The sequence below is a fragment of the Argiope bruennichi genome, chromosome X1 (genome assembly GCF_947563725.1).
Source record: "Argiope bruennichi chromosome X1, qqArgBrue1.1, whole genome shotgun sequence".
Classification (NCBI taxonomy): domain Eukaryota; kingdom Metazoa; phylum Arthropoda; class Arachnida; order Araneae; family Araneidae; genus Argiope; species Argiope bruennichi.
Genome location: NC_079162.1, coordinates 31,795,495 through 31,807,866, shown reverse-complemented (window position 1 = coordinate 31,807,866; position 12,372 = coordinate 31,795,495). Strand labels below are relative to the sequence as shown.

Genomic DNA, 12,372 nt, shown 5'->3' with positions numbered 1-12,372 from the left:
AGGTCTATTATTTATGAAATTTACCTTCTCTAGTGGCAGTCGCTAACCACAAATGCATTGATCATTTGTTTCTACTGGCTTCACTTGTAGGTTAATTACGATAATGTGTATCATAAGTTAGAAGTTTTGGACTTCAAATTAAGTTCGTTACTATCAGCTATGACACTGTAATATTTCTTATTCAATTTGAATCGTGAATGAATGAAACGTGACGAAAGAAAAGATATATTTTCCTTCCTAAGAAACGTGTTCTGCATTTAAAAGTGTTAATTTGCCTTTTACATTAAATAATGTTTGCTATGCTGCTTTACCGATGCGTTATTGACCATCCACATTTGTGAAAACGTTCTTTACAGTCGTTGATGGTATAGATATAAACTGTGTGATGGGGTACTTCGTTATCCTCTTACATTAAAATTCTGAATCGGATTGTAAGACACGAGAATCGGATCAACGTATTTAAAATGAGATTTTGTAAGTCTTTAGGAAATGACCTTTTAAAGGCTAATCTGAACTCTTAATAGAATTGAGTTATTGACCACCCACATTTATGAAATTGTTTTCTGTAGCCATTGGTGGTATGGACAAATTATATGATATGGTGCATCATTTTCCTCCTTTATTCTTAATGTGGGTACTACTGAAAAACGCGGAATTTGATGAGCATATGTAAGATTTGTAAGTCTTTATTTGATGGCCCTTGAACTGAGCCCTTAATTAAGGATATGTTACTGACTATCCACATTTATGAAAATGTACTCTACAATCTTTGGTAATAAAGACATAAACTGTACTAAGATGTACATTGTTTCTCTCTTATATTCAAATTCTAGATCCAGCTGAAAGATACAATAATTGCTTAAGTGTATTTGAAATAAGCTTTTGTTAGTCTTCAGAAATTTGTGCCTTAAATAATTTTCGAGATTTCAAATTTGAATGCGTACCTGGAGTCAAGTTCCTTGTAAAATTGTTTCCGTCGTCTGTTCAATATCTGTTTTGTCTTTGGAATTTACTTTTTTCGTACAGAAGTTTGAAGTGTTATCTATGAATGGCGTTTCACTGCAAGATATACATGAATATGGACGCAATTTTTGTTAATTATTTATTTTCCTCAACATGAAAAATATCGTACGAACTTATTTTGTAAAAACTTTTAACATTGTGCTTCCTTTATATATAATTTACAGTTAATGCATTAATTGTGACTCTTGAATGTCGTGAATTTTTTTAACAGTCCCTTAAGGGTTTGAGTCTATCTACTGATAAAATATACCATCTGCTTTAATTTGATTCTATTATACATCGGCAATCTAGAATAAAATTTGAGCCAATTTCACTCTTTATCTCCAACCATGTAATCACACCCTTTTGATACTTAATCACCGATTAGTTGCTAAATTAGGAGTTCGCTTTTGGTCGTAAATTTTATCTGCTGATATCATAGAGCAGCACTTTATTTATAAACCCATCTGTATTTTTCCGTTAGTAATGTTCTCCTAAAGCTTTAATACTTTCACTCGGAATGAGTCTTATGATAATGATTAAGCCTGTAAAGTTACTGAGCTTTATAATGTCGTGCCATAGTCATATAAATTAAAAATAAGGATTCCCAATTATTTTTCTCGTCTTTTAACCCTTTCTAATGCCATGAAAAGAATTCTTCCTCTCAGAATTCCATTTGTTCTTTAATAGTTTGTACTTGTAAGACGTTCAGTGTATCATGCTAAGTGTTGATCTATATTATACCTCTGCTCGTATTTTGAAAATAATTTGATAAACATTAAATTATTTATATCGATGATATCTATGAATAAAGAATTACAAACATTACAAATTTTACACACACACACACAATATAATTTCTAATATAATTATTTGTAGAAAAAAAACTATTATTAGATATAAGTGAATCGAAAAGTCTCGGATTCATCCCAGCCGCATGCTACTTAAGATCTAACTACGTGTCACCTTATGTCGTGCTGTGACGTGACGTTCTTTTTTCTTTTTGACGTTCTTTTGTTTTTTCTGTGACGTGACGTTAATTTTTTCGCAAAGAATTCCAAAACTGAGGTGGCGCGCCGCAGCTGAATCAAGCACGCGACTGATTCCTTTATTAGAAGTTTTAAAAAACAACATATTATAAATATATTCTACTATAATACTTTTTAAATGCGTATTTCGAATGCCATAGTCGCATGCCTAAGGAAACTGCGCATGTCACATAAGATCTAATTACGCATTATATTGCATTATGTTGTGACGTCATATTCTCTTTCTTCTGGTACAATATACAATAAATTGCGAAACTAATTTGGCTTGGCGCACGCATGCATGCATTGAATTCAATATAAGATGCTTCAAAAACTTATGTATTTTAAGTTTATTAATCTTTAATACTTTTTTTAATTTTTTCTGCGATTGATAATTTAACTTTTTTTTTTTTAGCAATTTATCTATCAGCGTTTATTTAATGACTGTCTTATTGGTACTAAACAGAATTCATGGCGAGTAAACAAAGCAGAAGAAACTGAAGTGTGAGTTGCGCAAAGCATTTTCGTAATAAAATCACGATGCTATTTTTGCGAAAATCAAACTATCAGATGAGCTTCAAGAGTGTCTTTCATCCATGAAGTAAACAGTCCCATGATAAGACCAAAAACTTAACCAAATTTTGTATGCAGAAAGATAAATTATTATCTTCCATTTGAGGGAAGTGGATGTTACTTGCACCTAAAGCTCAAAGGAGTAAAGTTTAAGTGTTTAACTCGTACTTGCAGGTTGCATTATTAGTAAAATAATAATCGATTGATTTAACTGAATTTCTATTGGAAGAATTTTTCTCAATAAATGAATATATTAATCTCATATTATTATTTTAATGTTTCTGATTTGATCTATGATATTGCTTGTTTTTGATTCCCTCCACCCCTGTACTGTTAACATTTTAAATTAATCATCCTTCCGTGATTTTTCGATTAGTCCTTGATTTTCTATTTTACTTTGTTTATTATTCTACGTTTTTCATAATTCTTATTCTGTTTTTATATTGAATCTGAAATTGAGACTTAAGTTGAATTTGAGTTCTAAACCAACCGGTTCACTTTACTGTATTAGATTTGTTTAAAATAAATAAATTAAAATAAAAATTCTAAATCGTGAAATATTTTCATGAAGTATCAAATTTGATATTTCTTATATAACACATTATTTTTACATTCTTTTAATAAGTACATTTTAATATACTCTGATAATCGCATTCTTTGCTTTCTACAGAATTTCATTCAATCTGCATTCTGTATTTTCTCACGAATCAATGACTCTTTTAATGAAGATCGCGATGATATTTCACGGAATTATAAATGCCTGTTCATTGGAATTTCAGTATCTTTATTTCGCTGTTGCGTGTACGTTTCTTTTATTTCTTTTAAATCTCAATGCTCCCCTTTATATAAGAAAAAGCAAAATTTAGTTTCCTGTCTATTGAGAATTTGGGGTGTGATGGGGGAGCTGCTTTCTCCGAATTTTGTATTTCTTCTAATTCTTATTTTAGTTATTTTCTTTGTGACCCTCTGGAGCTGAATTATTTATATATTAAGCCTTTGATGCCTAATGGTCTCAAAATTTATTCATTTATTATTATTATTTGTTACATCATTTATTGTTATCATTTATTGCATTTATAATCAGTGACAGTTGTTCAGAGTACATAAAAAAACGACCTCCTGATAACCATTGAATGACGAATACGAATTTTTTCACATCTTAGGGCTACAGAAATATTTCCATGGTATTAAACAACTTTTCTCAAATATATAGTTTTATTACACAGAATAAAACATGAAAAATTATTTTTAAAGCGATATTTATTTTAAGCAGTTCCTTTGGGACATATCCCGCTATAAAGCATCTTTGGGTTTTTCTTCCCATCTCTCCGTTTTTCTTCACACAACTTCTATTTTTTTTAATCCAGTATTATTTAGTATTTTATTACACAGGAAATATATTATTAGATTTTAAATAACTGTCTAGTCAAATTTGAAATTTTTTTAAATAGGTATTCAAAATTATTTAACTGTGTGGAATATTATTCTGGAGTCTTGTATCATACTGTCAACATTAGTATTCATTGGCTGTACTAAATACGAAATTGTTAATGTGTTAATTCTCATTAAGTGTATATCGGTTTCTGTTTTACATTGATTTAAATCTTTTGATGATGGGTGTCTTTTTTTAAAGTTGTTCTTTTAGACATTTAGAATGATCGACACTCTGTTCATTGTTTTATTGTGTGGGTATACTGGCAATAAATTACCGGTGTACAGTAGACTCCCGATTATCCGCGCCTGCCGCACAAAGTTTTTTTTTTTTGTACAAGCGTAAAGCAAAGAAAATAAAAATGTTCACAAAACTGAGCGAAACGTTAAATTTGCTAACATCGTGCTTATTTATGGCAAAAATATCCCGGGCCTTCTCGGAACCTTCCCCTCTGATTAGTAAATGATTTCTTACTCACCCGTGCAGTGCGGAGTTGGCCGAGAAACTTATGCTACGAGAAATGCAATCTCGGATCAAGAGAAAATGCTTCCAAAGCAAGAAGCAAACACAAATGACTGATTTCTTCAAAAAGGTGTAGTTTTACAGTTATGCTTTTGTAATTACATAATACATTACAATATTAAAACAGTACATATGTATTAATTTTTCTGTGTATCCTTGACGCCTCTCGTAAGTACAAAGCACTTTTCTGTTTTCATTAACAAAATGCATTTTAGGTTAATTTTGAGTGATATACTAAAATATTAAGCGTTATTTAAACATTTCCTGCTGTTTATTTTACGTTTTATTGTACATAAAACGATATTTCAAAGTTGGAATGACATTTTTCTCTTTTGCTATACCCGTTTTTAGCTTTTTTCGGATTATCCGCGGCGGCCGCGCCACCTAATTCCGCGGATAATCGGGAGTGTACTGTATTTCAATAGAAGTATTTAGTATATACTTTTGAAACGAATGAGTTTCAACCGTTTACATCTGTGTCGTAGTAATATCCTGCTATTTCAAAACTTGAAAGCATTTATGGATGCAGCTGAGCTTCCAAACTAGAGAACTCAGTAGTAACAGAATTCTTCATCCTTAAAAACTATTGAGCCATCCAGCTTAGGTAGAGTTCATGTGCGATGTAGGTAAGGGGTATATGTCGATTGGTAAGTACTTGCGAAAAGGACGTTTCGACGCTTTAATCACAGTTACAGTAGTTTCCTGTTATTGCACAACTTGAAATTTGCCTGCATTTATGAATGCAGCTATCTTTCTAGACTGGAGATCTTAGGAGTGACAGAATCCTTCATTTTAAAAATCTTTCATTCTTTTTCTCAGTTTTCTAACAACTCATGTTTAAAACGTGAACGAACTGTTGATAATGACTATTCATTGCAAATACTTTTCCTCTTTATTTTGACTGATGGCTGTCATTCAAACCTTGAGGTAATAGCTTCGTCTAACGTAAAAAAAAAATCTTATCTTGTTTTGTTACGAGACTAATGATCTTTTTTTACCTCTGTTTTTCCAAATATTTTTCGATATCTTTCCTCGCTGTTATTTTCTATCAGCAGCTCAGCTCCCTTTTGCCTGTGGCAGCAGTTCTTTAAGTGTGGGCGCCAAATAAAATGCGATCGTATAGGAAATGAACGAGAATGTGGAAATTCTGAAATTACATTATCTCATTAGACTCTTAAAAGCTTGCTACGTAACAAATTGTTCTGAAAGCTGTTTTAGTTTGAACCCATTCATTATAGAATTATATTAAATATATTTTCTTCTATAAATTATTATTTAGATTGTATATTTTTTTTCTGCATGCATATACATTTGGCATTGGTGTTAAATTTTACCTCTGAAAATGGGGTTGCAATTTTTTCTCTTTCGACAGTGGATTCGAAGAGGTTGGAATCCGTAAAGAAATTTGTCTGTCTTGTAGGTATGAGATCGCATGCGAACGAATTTTTTCGAATTTTCGAAAAATTGCTTAATGCATTTATATTTCTGAGCTGAAGAATGTTGTTATCTATAAAATTGCATTTTGAGTTTGGATTACCTTATTTTGAAATGGGACTTTTTAGACTTTTGTTTCAGTATTTGTTGCCTTATTAATTCTAGAAGTTTTGTGGCATCATTCGTTCAAATAAGTATCACAACTCTTCTGATTATTCGCTGCCTATGAATATCCCATCAAACATGACATACAATTTGGAAGAATGTAATCTATTATTGTATTGGAAAGATTTTGCGTTAGAAGTTGCAATAATAATTATTTATATGTCAACTTCAAAATTTGCATTGATAATGTTACTCTTAAGATATCCTTTAGAATTATATACGTACTGTAAAACTCTTGAAAATAAATTTTTAAGGAACTCAAATATTTACCAAAAATTATATAATGATCTGAAATATTAAATTATGATCGAAAACATACTGAAATAATTGTATTAATGGCATGTCTATGTAAAAAAAAATAATGCTATAAAATATGATCAATGTATATATTGTTCATTTTTCTTACGTGTCTTCATTTCATATTTAATAAATAAAATAAGTAAGCGTCTAAACTAACTATTTTGTCAACAATTCCTCGACTGAAATAAAGGCTTAATATTTACTGTACTTTAAATAGAAATTGAGTGTTTTCAGGCGACGAATTTTACACACTTCCTAACATTAAAGGTACAATTTACAGAATAAAATGCAGTATAGCTTATCTTAAATATTGCATCTATCACATCAATTACAATCATATTATGGTAACTGTAATATGTTTTTATTAATCTTATGAATAGTTAAATGTTACTATCTCGGTGGTACCTTGATACGATATATTTATTGCTTTTAATGGTGCCTTCTTTCGGATATGTATTGTCACTGAGATTTATATTTTTCGGAAAATCATACTAAACGGGAGCCATTGTATATTTATAATCAGAATTTTTGTTTTTCTTCCTTTGTAAAATGTAGTTGCATAAAGATTTGCGTGTAATGCTGTTTCATCTATTAGTTTTATGTTCCTTTGTTTTTCCTCCTTGGGTGTAGTAATTTAACTAACAGAAAATTGATGCAAAGTTTTAGTTCCCAGCAACATTTCTTTTTCAGCATCATAAGGAATAAAGAAAAATTACTCCAGTTTTTTTACATATCTTTAAAAGTATTTACTTCCCATTTGCTATTTATAGATATTTAGAAAAGCAAATCTTTTGAATTAATAGAAAATTCATACACTGTCAGTTAAATTTAGAACGTTTTGCCCTTCGCTCTTAGATACGAGGTTTCTCGTACTTGGCAGTGAGAGGGTTAAAGAGTGATGAAATAAGAATGGGCAGGAAGGGCTTAAATATCCCGTATGCCAGTCTGTAAGGGCTTTGAGAAGGTAATATTTTTGAGTATACTTTACATTTTTATAGGCAGTAGCCGACAATTTTGCCAGGATGCATGAGAAATATGCAATATACTTTACACTCTTTCATACACCATTGCACTTATTTTCTCATCTTATATGCATCCCAAACTGATGAGAATCGATCTAAGTTGTAGGTACGGGAATGGTTAATAGTGTTAGTTGTAGACTAAAAGAACGTTTTGTGTTATCTAGCCTTCTGTTATCTTCTAGCTTATGTAAAGTCAATATTGTTATTATGCCTCCTTTACTGTCTTGCGTCTTTCGGATTGCAGCCATTTTTGACGTCACAGTGGTCACATTTTGATAATTTTATGTTTTGTATGTTCATTCTATATCAACATATTTGTCTCTGGTATGCAAAAATACATATTAGTCATGACGAAACCATTAGTGTTCCAACAAATCCATTTCAAGGTTTGAAGCAGTGCTTCATACATAAAGTATGGATTGCGGCACTATTTGATCTCAGAGTACGGACGGGGTCGCGAAAAATTTTGTAGTATCTTATCAATTCAGATTCTTTAAAACAGATTTTAAAAAATGGCTTAGAAGATATTCTTGATTTTGAATATTTCATTTAAATTTACTGAATAATCATTTTAGATTTGATTTATTTTTATTCTTCAATTAAAAAGTTTTCGTCTAGAATGTTTTTCATTATAAAACGTTTTACGAATTAAAAAAAAAAAAAAGAACGTGTAAGGAGCCCTGGTCTAATTATCTGAAGTTAATACTCGGAATGATTGTATAAATGATTCATTTTTATGTTACGAATAATGCCATACATGTTAAAGGAAGAGGTAGTGCTTTTAAAGAAGGAAGGTAGTATTTTTATTGTATGATTGTACCTTATTAAATCTCCTTTATTATTAGCTTTTAAAGAGTTTCAATGTTTTCACTTTTTTAACTATCAACTTTTTTTTTAGGTAATAAGAAATGACCTGATTAGTTGAATAGTGTGAACTACTTCAACGACATCTCTGAAGACATTTGAAAAGATCTTTAATAGAACTGTTCTTTAAATAAATAAATAAATAAGGAGAAGATTACTGTCAAAACTTCTCTGGGCAATCAAGAAGTGTCTACAATATATACGAAGGCTAGCAATTTGCTTAAACAAGAACTAAGCAGTAAGTAACTTTTATTCCATTCCTTTACTTTAACAGTTAAATTGATGTTCTTGAATCTAATCATTTGACCGACCCCCAATTTTTTTTTTTTTTTTTTGAAATAATGAAAGAAATTGAGAGCAATTGCTCTTATCAATGAAAAGCTCTGAATTATATGGGTGGTTAACATATCAAAGATTGGCACTCATACATAAAATAATATATAGAAGAAGAATGAAAGATGTACAAGCTTTGTTAAGATTGATAACATATTGTGAAACACATTATAAAATGTAGCTTAATATCACACATATAACTATCCATTGCTTTATACAAAGCATTGATCAGATTTGATTCTACAGTTTTGTTAGTTTATAGCAGTGTTTCATTTTTCTTTCGTCTTTCTGAATTTTACTATAGATTAACCTTTTTACTTCGGAGGATTTTTTTTCAGCATAAAATCACCCAATTTTTAAATTCTCTATTGCTTGCTTGCCAATAAATCTGAAAACTTTTAAACTGGACCGAATTGCTATTAATACGCGACACTGTAATAACGTCAGCCGACAAACTGTATAGAATAATTAAGATGTTATTTCATCCAAGGCAAAAAGATTCACACACAAAAAAATGACAATTTTCTCGAAATTTGTTGTAACTCACTTCATATATTAAGACTTATAATAGGTATTTTATGTAGTTGGGCATAACCACGAAAAAGTATCCCGAAGTGAAATATCTGATTGATGATGTTAATAACGTGTATTAGCGTAACCTCATGGTGTAGTTCCCTGAAGGAAACTGCGCAAGCTGCACAAAAGTTGCCGCGGTTTTCATGACTAGTCATTGGAAAACTGCCGCTAACTTTGTTCAGCCGTAAAACGGAGGCACTAAGTATAGATCTTACTTTACTCTTCCTCTAGCACATTTTGGCCTCAGCGGTGCTCTAAGGCTTTTGTGTAAGCTGTAATTTGTGTAAAGATAAAAGTCGTAATTTTGAATTTAAACGTTATTAAACAAATTTTTGGTTCTTGAATTTCCGTTGACATGTACCAGAAAAAAAAATCGAAATAGTTTGGATTCAGTATGGAACTCTTTTTTTTAATTATGACTATTTTACTACCAATTTTTTTATATGTATATTTTGAATAATCGACGATTAAACTTTTGAAATTTCGATTTATAATTTGCGTTGTCTATCTTTAAGAAGTGAAACTGTAACATTACAGAGAGCTTTTTTTAAAATTCAGGTCATAGTTTTAAACCCTTTCTTATACTTGTAAATATAAAAATGACTTATGTACTAGCTGAAAAAAAATTCACTTTATAATTTTTCAAAATAATTATCACATTTAAAAATGATTATGAGAAGTTTTAGCTATGGCGAATCTTTAAATTCCGGAGATGGAAAAATTAGAAGTTTTTCCATTTCAAGGGCAGATTTAATGAAATTTTGTTTTGGAGTATGAATTTGCGGTTAACCTAATTTCCTTACTTTAAAAAAATTTATGTCAGTGGCGTAGTGGTGAATAAAGGGAAGGAATAAAGAAGGGGGGGTCTAGGTCTTTATTTAAAATGTGTGAAGGAAAACAAAAGCTTTACGAAATGAAATTTATGCTTTTCTTATTAAAGACTAAGTAAAATATGTGCCCATTTTTTTCAACAAAAAGGAAATAATTTTATTTTAAATTGTACTTAATTTTATTTCTTATAAAAAGTAAAATATATTTGTTTTATACTTGTTTCTCATTTAGTGTTGTATAAAATACCTAAGCATTCTATAGAATACCCGATTTCAAACTTTCCGATTATATGTATATATTAACGTAATGTTTTCTAAATATCGAAGCTTCATGCTATCGTTAAAATCGGAAGAAAAATTTGTTTTTATTTGATTACATTTTTTCAAGACTTTTTTGCTTGATGGCATTTTCTAACTTATACTAGTTCCCTTGCTTCTCAAAAAAAAAAAAAAAAAAAAAAAAAAAAAATTATATCTTTTTAAGGAAAGTAAAATGATATTTGTATAATATTTTTGTAAGAAATTTATTACTTATCCACATCTTTTGTGTACCACTTTTGGTGTTATCCAACTTGAGAGTGATACTTGCTTATAAAGCATAACAGAGAAAATGTTACAGACATATATCACAGTTACTGACCCATATGCTAAATCACCATGGGAATAATATTGATTCTCTGCTTGCGATGTCAGGTTTGCTGCACTTCTGGTTTTCAGTATTCTTTTGGCTTTCAGTATATTAAATTACAATAAATATAGTTTTATTACTGATTTATAACCTTTTTCCAAGTATAAATTGGAAGATAATTGGAAAAAATGTGTAAAAAAGTTGAAAAAATTAATATAAGAAGGGAGCATTATAACTCATTGTCACCTATTGAAAAAAATTTAGGGTGACTTTAGCTATTGTTATATAATTGTATAATCACTGGTTTTTTAAGGTATTTGCGGATGAATTTCGCTGACAATATATTTAAAAAAATATTTTAAGATATCAGTTACCAAAAGGGAAAAGAGATGGGATTACGATATATATACCTTCGTTCGGTTCATTTTCTTAGCTTATTAACTGCCGTTTAAATTTGAAAGAAAAACGCTTTCAAACCAGACGCACTCTGTTAGTCAATACAGTCGTCATCTTTGTACTTGTTGTTGGGTATAGCTACCACCCAGCCATCACCGAAACGAAGCAGTATTAGCAGTTCTAGCGTAAATTGGATGTCATTATATATTTTAGGTGAAAATTCGAAAAAATTAGTATATTTTTGAAAATTTAAATGTCATTCGTACTTTTAATTCAATTTTTTTGTGTTTATTGTTTCTGAACTTGTGCAATCATTTTAAATCATATTTCCCTTCAAGCCTGAACTAAATCGTCTTCCTACACCATGTATTTTTGATTTATTTAAATTCTTTAAATAAACTGACAAAACATTTAATTACGGGTCCCTTTTGAGAAAGTTGGTTTTAGTGTTTCGCATAATTTTCATCTTTAAAAGAAATTTTAAACGAAATAGTACAAAAAAATATTTGAACGTAATGTAAATACTATTTAATTATCGAATCTTATATTATTTAATCATAAAGCAGTGTATTTTCTTAGAAATTTTAAGTAACATAAGATTTGTAAAATATAAATATTTAATATTAGAATAATATTCTAACATTTAAAGGATACTTATTTTAAATTTCAATCAGTTGAAGTGCATCAATCTTGTAAATTAAACATAATTATAAAATTAATATACTCAAAAATATTTCGGGGTTCTCTATCGTTGCAGCGTTTCTAGGCAATTATGTGTTTGATAATCCATCCTTGGTTTCTCCCTAATAAGGTTATATTTAAAATTAATTTTTATATTATCGTTTCTTTAAAATAGTATATTTTAAATGAATCTAAAATGGTTTTCTTTCATGCGTATTTAATGAACGAAGCGATAGTTAAAAGTGTAAAGTACTGTTTTCTTTCGCAGATTATTCCAAAGATAAAAAACTTTGTTCCATTCCATAAAGTTTCTAGCGTATAAAATGACTGCTTCCCGCCGACATAACGCAACTCATTTCTATCAACCAGGCAGACTTGTAAATATTCTTGCGATCATCTGTTTCGAAGCATTTTTCAACCATATTCAGTACTCTCCTTTCATAATCATTTTTCCAGAAATTATGTGTGAAGCCCGTCTGCAGTCGCCTCAAATGCGGGCATGACGTAAATACTACACAGTACATTGTTTGAAACGAAATACGAAACTGATCCAATAAATTCAATTCTAAATGCATAAGGTCATTAT

The 12,372-nt window shown here is 29.9% G+C and overlaps 1 protein-coding gene across 3 annotated transcripts in view; it reads left to right on the top strand.

The window, feature by feature from the left end:
• Positions 1–12,372, top strand: part of LOC129959491 (AT-rich interactive domain-containing protein 1A-like) — a 155,593-nt gene that overhangs the window by 86,621 nt on the left and 56,600 nt on the right. For all 3 annotated transcript variants that reach the window (XM_056072345.1, XM_056072344.1, XM_056072342.1), the window contains exon 6: positions 8,377–8,580. The gene's annotated coding sequence lies outside the window, so the exon portion shown is untranslated. The remainder of the gene's footprint in view (positions 1–8,376; positions 8,581–12,372) is intronic.